This window comes from Octodon degus, unplaced genomic scaffold (genome assembly GCF_000260255.1).
Source record: "Octodon degus isolate 3935 unplaced genomic scaffold, OctDeg1.0 scaffold00017, whole genome shotgun sequence".
In the NCBI taxonomy this organism is placed as follows: domain Eukaryota; kingdom Metazoa; phylum Chordata; class Mammalia; order Rodentia; family Octodontidae; genus Octodon; species Octodon degus.
This window is the reverse complement of record NW_004524593.1, coordinates 3,012,653-3,023,014: the sequence shown is the minus strand read 5'-3', so window position 1 is coordinate 3,023,014 and position 10,362 is coordinate 3,012,653. Positions and strand designations below refer to the sequence as shown.

The following is a 10,362-nucleotide window of genomic DNA, read 5'->3' as shown; positions in this document are numbered from 1 at the left end:
TAATGAGCAGAATATATTTATTTATTTTTTTCTTATGAGCAGAATATATTTATTGAGAGAAAGAAAGCTCCTGTCCCAAGAGAGGGACAGGAGGTGGGGGGGGCGAGCAGGTAGTTTCCCCCCCGGAAGTTGTCTCTTGCAGGGACTTTTATAGAGGAAAATCATGTGGTGAGGTGGGTCTAAGGTGGTGAAGACATGGGAACTTGCTTAGTTGGGCATGAGGTGGGACCAAACTATGGTCAGCCAATGAGACTACAAGCACCATTGCTCAGGTAAAATTGATTAAATCTAGTATCAAATGGGAAATTGAGTCAAGTAGCAAGCAGGCACGAATACAGAACAGGGTCTCTTCCTGTTGGGGGTTGGGCTAGTGACTCATTTGGGAACAATTATGAGCAATGGGCAAAGACATTAACACTTGAAACATAAATTTGTTACCTAAGCAAGTCCCAATTCAGAATTTATGAAAGAAAGGCAAACTCATACCTCCGTCCAATGATCTTGGTGGGAAACTCCAAAATGATACAGGGAAGAAAAAACTGGTCTCGGGTGAGTGACCTCCAAACCATATAGGGAACCTCCAAATGACATAGGGAAAAATGATCTCTGGACCTGACCTGCACCAGTTCATGTTCTCTAAAACTGAAGAATGAATTTTAGGAACAAACGGAGGTTATGAGCAGAATATATTTATTGAGAGAAAGAAAACTGTCCAAGAGAGGGACAAGAGGGGGGCCCGAGTGGGTAGTTTCCACTTATAATTTTTAAATGCACTCAAAACTCATTTTATAGCACTTCTCAATAATATTTTCAGTATAATTTTAAAGTATTATTTAACTTTTATTTGGTTTGAAATAGGATGTTTGCTATTCAACAAATATTTACTAGCAGTAGAAATAAACTTCGAGGCTAAAAGCTACTGTCAACTACTACTCTTCTGGGAAATCAGTGTATTCATGTTACTGACATCATGTTTTCACTAACAGAGAAGATTTAAAAAAAAAAAAAAAGAACATTTACTTACAGGTGTGGAGTTTCCTAATAATATAGTGAAATTAACTAAAATTATTCATTTATTCAGATAAAATAATTGTCTAACTGTATAGTATAAGTGACAGATCTTTGATAGACCTGTAAAGTTATAAGGCAAAATTAGTAAAGGATTTGTATGCATTTGTATGAGGTGGTAGGTTGTGCTAAAGGAGGGTTTTTAAAAGTAACAAATGCTGACTCTAAATGGTGCTATTCTCTTAAAGGTAAAGTTTCAGTTGTCAGAGCAAAAACAGCAGAGATACAAAAGAATAAACCAAACAATAGCAGCATAAACATATTGATACACATAGGTATAATGCTATTTGTTATTAGTAAGAAAAGTTGCTTTTGAGAAGAACAATTGTGAGTAAAAAGTAGAATCACCAGTATGTTCAAATTGTGTATTTTAAATCATAAGTTATGTTGAATTTTCAGTCTTAAAAAAGTGGACGTAATGATCATTGTATCCATGGGATTTATTTACTACTTTTAAAGTTTCAGGAAAGAGGTTAGGATGAAAGTTAGACTTTTAAGGGACAAGAGTTGGGGAGGAAATGGAAAAGGAGCCAGAGGTTGCTTCTTCAAGAAACTTGATCTTGAAGAGTTATATATCAGGTAAAGACCTTGAAAATGGTGTGTGTGGTTTTGTGTGTGTGTAGGTGATTTGCTATAATTTATAACTCCTATAATTTGCTGGCATTTTTTTAAAATCAAATATACTCATTTATTATACTGCCAGTTACCATTTGAAAAGAAAATCACAACTGGCTGAATTCTTTGAATAAGATGAAGGCAGGTCCATTCCAAGATCACCCACTAGCTTCCCAAACTTCCTTGCAGTCAGTTTTCAGGTCCTTTCTTTCTCCTTCCAGACAGCATGAAACACAATGTGTTCTGTTCAAAGGGATGGGAGGACTCCTCATTTTCTCTAGTCTAGAGGATAGGTGACTCTGCTCTCATGAGTGAACATCCAACTCCTTGTGAGAGCCATCTGTAACCCCCAGCACATACATGAAGAAAACTCCTGCTGAAGCCACAGTGTGGCCAAAACAGTGGAAATGACTGAATGTCCAGAAATAAGAGTGTTTGAATAAAGTGTGATAGACCGAATGATAGAAGAAAAAAGGGGAGGACAAGGAGGTCCAGGAAAAGGAGGCTAAAAAAGGATTGGGTGAAGAAGGAAGGGTAAGGAGAAAAGGAGGAAGAGGGAGCAAAAACCTTACTGTGGTACCTTGTTTTTCCCATTTTTTAAAAATGGAAGAACATTGGCTTCTATGTCTAGATGATTTTCCTTCTGTGTTTTCACAAGGCATTTCCAGTTGAACTACAGTCTTTAATCACAATTCTTTCTGACAGGTTTTTGATTGGGTCCAAATGTGTAGTCTAGGCCCTAGAATCTAATTTATGTGTCTGTTGGCAGCAGTTTCCATTTTAATCTCAGAGCTGCTTTACACTGTTAAAACTTTTTGAGGACCTGAAGAGTTTTTCTTGTATTGATTTTGTTTATTTATATGTTCCATATAAGGGATCAAAACTGAGAAATTTTTAAAAATTGTTTTCAATTCATTTAAAACTTCATCAAGACCATATATGTTAACATGACATTCTTTAAAAATATTTTTTTGAGAGGGGCTGGTGAGATGGCTCAGTGGTCTAAAGCACCTACTTAGAACAAGCTTAACAAAGCACAGGGGCTGCGGTTCACTCCTCCAGCACCACATGCCAGCCAGCCCCGCCCCCTGGTGGGCTGAGCTGGCCACACACACACACACACACACACACAAAATAAAAATAATTTTTTGAGAAACAGCAATGAGACAGTTTCAAAACCAATTACTAGCAGTTTTATTAATACATTGCAGATTGTTGTCTTAGTGGTTATTCATTGTTCAAGATGCAGACCTGATATCCTGTTCACAAACACTATTAGAACAAATCTCTATGTTCAGTGATCCAAGAGAATGCAGCTGTGTATTTATCCTAACTATTTTGAGCATACAGATACAAAAATACAGTCGTTCATTTGTATCCCACTTTTTTGTTTAGTTTTGCCAGAGAAGGAGTATTCCATTATCATTTAAATATTGTAGGTGCCTGGATTCAGCAACATTTTCCAATGTAGTCCATAATAGTAGTGCGTTTTCCATAAGACTGGCAATGACCGAAATTGTTGACTTGGCCGGGGAGATGGCTCAGTGGAATACATGCTTGTCTGACAAGTGCAAGGGCCCGAGTCCAATCTCCAGTTCCACCAAAAAAGAAAAGAAAAGAAAAAAAAAAAGAAGTTGACTTGAGACTTTTACTGCTCAGTATATTAATATGGTTTTACTCTTCATACTTTATTTTTATACTCTTCTGCTGGATCGTTAAGACGATAAAGCAAGACCTATCTAACAAGTAACGTAACTTTTGTATCTGATCAGGTCAGTCAAATCCCCTCAAGATTTATCCTAAAACCCTGCACTGCAGTTTGTAGATCTTTTGTGAGTGTCAGCCATGTGCATGAGTCATAGCCATTGCTCGACCAATTTGCTCTCTGTGTGAAAGCCTGAGAGAATGTTTTCTCTCCATATGACTCTTCTTAGGCACACTGTACATCATCAATCACTTTCCTCTGTCGCCTCATAATCTCCTTGATCAGGAAAATTGGGATACAACTGAGTTACATGGTGTTACAGTGCAGGTTCTCTTATGTCCTGAGTCCTCACTGACCTTGAAAGGCTATGGCCAAAATGTTGGCTGTCCTTGAAGCCCTTCTTTTTCTCTGATTTTTGGTCTGCAAACTTAGGTTGTTAACCATCCATAAGAGAAACTTATGAATATTACCCTGCAACATAGGCAGTTGAGCTTAATCTCACTATCTGTCTGAATATCAAACATCTTAGGCATAACATGGAACAGGTATTTTCCATCAAGTATTGACATGTTAAACTTTAAGTCCCTACAGAATATGAAGAAAAAAAATTTAAAAAATATTAAAAAAATAGGAATAAACAATTACATATTTTTGCATAGAAGTTTAGAAATCTAACCATATACAGCATTGTAGCAGGACAGTCCTGTGACTTTTTTTTCTTGTCTCTTGTTTTCATTTATTGCCCTTTTTTAAAAAAAATTTTACTTGAGAGACAGTATGACAGTAATTGGTATATCATGACAAGCAGTACATAATCAGAAGACCAGAATGACAGGCATTCTAAGCATAAACCTACCATTACACATTGTTTTCTTCAGTGCAGTTGTTTAGTTCACAGGTATCAACATATATATTTAGTAAGGGTGAGAATACTACCAATTAACTGCTAGTTTCAAAAAAATGCTGAAGATTCTCATGACCATTGCCTTACCCATCTTATGCATATAAAAATGTCCCTCTCAGTGTGTTTGTTATCTGTGTAGAAAAATGCTATTGAGTTTTGGGTATTGATTTTGTATCTGCTATGCTGCTGAATTTGTGTGTCAATTCTAGTAGCTTCTTGGTAGAGTTTTTTGGGTCTTCCAAGTACAGTGTCATGCCATCTGCAAATAATGATAATTTAACTTCTTCTTTCCCTGTTCTTATTCCTTTTATTCTTTTTCCTGCCTAATGGCTCTAGCTAATGTTTCCAGAAGTATATTGAATAGGAGTGGTGATAGAGGACATCGTTGTCTTGTACCAGATCTGAGAGTAAAAGATTTCAGTTTTTCCCCATTTAGAATTATGTTAGCCATTGGACTTTGTCAAAAGTCTTTTCTGCATCAGTTGAAATAATCATGTGGTTTTTAGATTTGGCTCTATTGATATAGTGTGTTACATTTATAGATTTGCGTATATTGAACCAGCCTTGCATCCCTGGGATGAATCCTACCTGGTCATGGTGTATAATCTTCTTGATGATTAGCTGTATTCTATTTGCTAGGATTTTATTGAGGATTTTTGCATCTATGTTCAAGAGGGAGATTGGCCTGTAGTTCTCTTTCTTAGTTGCATCTTTCCCTGGTTTTGGTATCATTATAATACTTGTCTCCAGGATTGATTTTGGGAGGATTGCTTCCTTTTCAGTTTCATTGAAGAGTTTCAGGAGTACAGGGGTTATAATTTTCATAAATTTCTTGTAGAATTCAGCTGTGAATCCAACAGGACCTGGACTTTTCTTTTTTTTCTGGGTACAAAGGTTTATTGTTTATAAAAATAAGTTACAAAACCACAACAGGCCTGAGCCCGGCGAGGTAATACATGCATGCATGGGGCACTCCCGGGGACGGCATGGACATGACTGATGGGCCGGCCTGGCTCACCGGAAGAGCAGCACGACTGCTGATGTGACTGTCCCCTTGCTTGGAGAGGAGCAGTGGGACACAGCCGGGGGGCTCGGGCGTGGGAGGTAGGGATCACTGGAGCAGGGGCAGGCAACGGGGCGTCCCACAGGCTGGGGCTGGGCAGGCTCACTGGCGGCAGGTGTCGTGGAAGGCTTCTAGGGTCCGGAAGTCCCTCCAGGTAGGGGGAAGGCCGTCCTGCAGGAACTTCCCGCAGCGCTGGCAGGGGGCCTGGAACAGCTTTATGTAGCTCCTCAACCAAGTCATGAAGGATCTGACCACAACATCTGGCATCTGGGGCAGCTGGTAGTGAAGCAGGGCGGTGGTGGCATGATCTGTCACCTTCTGGAATACTTGATAGTTGGACTTGGACCATATGTCAAGCTTGCCATCTTCTGTGTAGACATTTTCATTATAGCCCTTTACGATCGTTCGATCAATGAACAGGCTCCGCATGACGACAATCACTTTCAATACCTTCCCCAAAGTCACCAGAAGCATTGCTGACGTCCCATTGGGTCTGGACAGGTGGATGGACATTTCAGGAAACATTCTGTCGATGCGGCTGATCACGTCGTCAACATACTGAGGCGGCAGGACCAGGGTGGTGGGCTGAGCCTTTGGTCTCCGCTTGGCTGACACTCCCATCTGATTTGTAGAGCGCTTCAATGACTGTTGATTTAAAAGGCCGGATGCAAGACCTGCATGGTACTGCAACTTGTTGGACCACTTGTAGGCCTGCAGGAGCTGGCTGTAGAGCGGAGTTTTGTCTTGCACTGGATCCAGGCTCAACAGTCTTCTGTTGTGGAGAGGGTGGTTCTCAGACGGCTTGCCCACCAAGTTGCTCAGACGCTCCAGCTCATTGAGGTCCCGGTTGACCGAATGCAAGTTGTCCTGGAAGTGCGCAATGAAGGCCTTCTCCCGGCCCTCCAGCGTCTCCTTGTTCCGCATGCCATCCTTCAGGCAGTCGAACACCCTGCTCACACTGGAACGCAGCGCCTGGATGGCACTGATAGCCTGGGCAAAGGCCTCCAGGTTCATGCCGACGCTCAACACGTCCGCCATGTTGCCACCACAGCCCTGGACTTTTCTTTGTCGGTAGTTTTTTTTAATTATTATTACATTTTGTATTTCATTGGCTGTTATTGGGTTATTCATAGTTGTTATATCTTCTTGATTTAGTTTTGGTAGTTTGTACCTTTCTAGGAATCTGTCCATTTCTTCTGTGTCTTCTGTTGTGTCAGAGTAGATTCTCGAAGTAGCTATTGATAGTCTTCTGAATTTCCACTGGGTCTGTGGTAATTACATCCTTTTCATTCTTTGTTGCTTGTATTTGAACTTTTTCTTTCCTCTTTTTGATGAGGTTAGCTAGGGGATTATCAATTTTATTTAATCTTTCAAAGAGCCAGCCTTTTGCTTCATTAATTCTTTGAACTGTTTTCTTTGTCTGTGTTCAGTTAATTTCTGCTCTCATCTTTGATTTCTTCCCGTCTTTGGGCTCTGGGTTCGGTTTGCTCTTCCTTTTCTAGATGTTGGAGCTGCAACATTAGGATATTTATTTGTTCTCATTCTGTTTTCCTAATGTGTGAGTTCACAGCTCTAAATTTCCCTCTGAGGACTGCTTTCATCGCATCCCATAAGTTTTGATAAGTTGTGTTTGAATTTTCATTGTATTGTAGATGTTGTTCAATTTTTGTTTAATTTCATCTGTGACCCATTGGTTACTGAGTAGGGTATTGTTTACTTTCCATGTATTTATGTTTTTTTTTCTAGTTTCTTTTGTCGTTTACCTCCAGTTTCATTGCACTGTGGTCAGATAATATGCATGGAATAATTTCTGTTTTCTTGCATATACTTAAGTATGACCGATGGACCAGTATGTGGTCTATTTTAGAAAATGACCCATGTGCAGCTGAAAAAAATGTGTATTCAGCTGTTTTTAGATGGAACACTCTGTATATGTCCACCAAGTCCATGTATTCCAAGCTCTTGTTCAATTCTGCAACTTCTTTGCTTAATTTTTTGTCAGCTTGACCTGTCCCTTTGGGATAAGGGGGTGTTAAGGTCTCCTGTTAAGATTGTGGTATTGGATATTAGATTTTTCATGTCCATTAAGATTTGTCTTATATTGTTGGATGCTCCCGTGTTTGGTGCATAAATATTTATGAGTGTTACCTCTTTCTGTTGAATTTTTCACTGAACCAGTATATACCAGCCTTCTTTATTTCATTTGATCATTCTTGGTTTGAAGTTGAGACTGTCTGAGAACAGGACTGCTGCCCCTGCTTTTTTCTGAGGTGCTGGGGTGTGCAGTATTGTTTTACATCCTTTGCCTTTCAACCTATGAATTTCTTTATGAGTTAAGTGAGGTTTTTTTTTTTTAAATTTCAGAGCTTATTTCTGATCTGAGTTCCTCTATACCTTTCTGTAGTTGTTTTTTTACTTCATAGGCCATTGTTTCAGATATTTCAGCTGTGTGATTCCCAATTTCTTCTGTGCTAGTGTCCTCTGCACTTATTCTGGGTGGGTTTGGGGCCTGAGATGGCATTTTGCTCCTTCTTTTTGTCATTTTGTATAGCACTGACCTCCGTTCTTTGGTGCTGTTACAACCTTAGCACCTACTGAAGTTCAGGTGTAGATCTACTAAGATTGAGTTCGTCCAGTTGTGCCTGCCTTTTGTCTGGCTCCTGTGCTCAGCTCCTTCCTGCTGCAGTCCTTGGCAGTGACTCTGTTGTGCTCCTCTGCCAAGATGTTCTGCTCCTGGATTACTTGGATTGTTCTGGCCTGTATTCTCTCTGCAGGGACTGCAGCTGCAGAGTTTCATGCTAGGCCTGGGCTGGGTCTGGAGTGGTCCAGGAGGCTCAGGGGAGCGTGTGAACTCTCCCACAAACTGGCCAGGCCTGAGCTTGGGCTGAATGGGAGTGGTGGAAAGTTCTGGAGAGTGCGGCTGGAAGGGTCCCGAAAATGCGGAGGAAGGTCTCACTCAATGGCTAGCCTGGGCTTGATGGGAGAAGTCTAACCAGCGCAGGCGAGACATGTATACTGGGATCCAGTATTCAAATGAAATTACATATTATAGAGCTATTATAATAAACAAGCATCGTTTTATCATAAAAAGGAACGTGTAACCCAGTGGAGTGGATTAGAGGGCACAAATTAACCCACATAGGTATAGTCATCTGATTCTTGACAAAGGAGTGAAAAAACATACATTGGGGTAAAGACATCCCCTTAAACAATTCGTTTTGGAAAAATGAATTATCAGTGCAGAAGATTGAGTCTAGATCCATGTCTCTCTTCCTATACAGAAATCAACTCAAATGGCTTAAAGACCTAAATGTGAGACCTGAACCCTTGCAACTTCTAGAATAAAATATAATGGAAACATTTCAAAACATAGATACAGCATTGTGTTCCTGAATAAATCTCCAAAATGGCTTAGAAGGTAATACCAAGAATCAACAAATGGGATTGCATCAAATTAAGCAGCTTTTGCACAGTAGTAAAAACAAGTGTAATGAAACAGACTACAGGAGAAGAGAAAAATCTTATCCAGCTACTGTTTGACCAGAGGATTAATTTGCTACATGTAAACAAATAAAAAATTTAACCCCAAAAAGATATTAATTAGAAATGGGCAAATGAAACAAGTAGATATTTCTCAATGACCAATAACTGCATAAAAAAATGTTCAGCATCCTTACCCATTAGGGGAATACAACTCAGACTACAGTGAGATTTCATTCCTCCCAATCCAAATGGCTATCATCAAAATACATAAAAGAGGAGATGGATGGAAACAAAGTCGTCTTTATACATGTGTGAAAATACTATGTGCAAACAATATTTTGCATAAATAATATGCACTGAAAATACTGTAATGAACACACATACAAAAATAGTGCTAATGAGGATGCAGGGAAAAAGGAACATTTAAACACTGTTTGTGGGAATGTAAATTATTACAGCCACTTTGGAAATTAAAAATAATGCTAGGTGTCATGGCATATATGCCTATTGTCCCAGCACTCAAGGGCCTGAGTCAGGAAGATCACCATGAATTTGAGGCCAGCCTGGGTTCCATAGTGATTTGAAGATCAGTGAAAACTACTTAGCAAGGTTTGTCTCACAAAAAGGCAAACAAATAAACAAGCGAAACACCACCTGATGTAGCTGTAATCTTTCTTGATATATACTTGAAGGAATTAAAGTAGGCATACTATAGAGATATCTGTACACCCATATTTATTATGGAGCAATTCACAATATCCAAGTCTTAGAATCAGCCTAAGTGCTTGTCCATGGATGAATGGATAAAGAAAATTGATATTGATACACAGTTGAATATTATTTAGCCATAAAGAGGAATGAAATCATTTCATTAGAAAGTAAATGAATGGAACTGAGATCATATGATAAGTGAAATAAATCAGACTTGTAAATCAAGTATACAAGTGTTATATATTTTTCCTAATATGAAATCTAGAAAAAATTGACATGAAAATAGTTATACTTTATTATTCATCTTTTCTGATACTAGTTCAATGTCATATGAGACACATTTTGATGTGAAAATTTTGTCCTTGTACTTCTCATTTAGTATGCAATATGTGAGAACTTTTCAATGTTGATTGCCTCATAACTTGTTACCCTTCCCAGTCAGAAGAATTGTTTTATTTTTAAATTTCATTTTGTTTAATGTTAATATATCTTCATACATGCATGCACTGTCACAAAATCATTAGCATTTGTGATTATGAACATTCAATGAAGCAAATATATTTTCCATAAATATGTTAATCTTTATGTGTTTATAACTCAGGACAGTTTATTTCATGAATATTAATTATGGATTTAATCACACTTTATGTCAATACATCGGAAAGTATGATATTTATTATTATGTTGGTTTATGTCATAATGATTTCTTAGCCATAATAAGAGTTTGAGAACATAAGCACAAATTAATTTGAAGATTAGAAGTCAAATATATCATGGCCACAATATTGTGAACTAACAGGCCTGTTCTTTTTT

At 38.6% G+C, this 10,362-nt stretch overlaps 1 protein-coding gene and 1 pseudogene across 9 annotated transcripts in view; one reads left to right on the top strand and one right to left on the bottom strand.

The window, feature by feature from the left end:
• The window catches only part of Rabgap1l (RAB GTPase activating protein 1 like), a 711,712-nt gene that overhangs the window by 325,263 nt on the left and 376,087 nt on the right, over positions 1-10,362 (top strand). The window lies entirely within an intron of this gene.
• LOC101590544 lies at positions 5,335-6,401 on the bottom strand (annotated as a pseudogene). The gene has a single exon (XR_002820184.1). The product of XR_002820184.1 is annotated as a mediator of RNA polymerase II transcription subunit 27 pseudogene (transcript).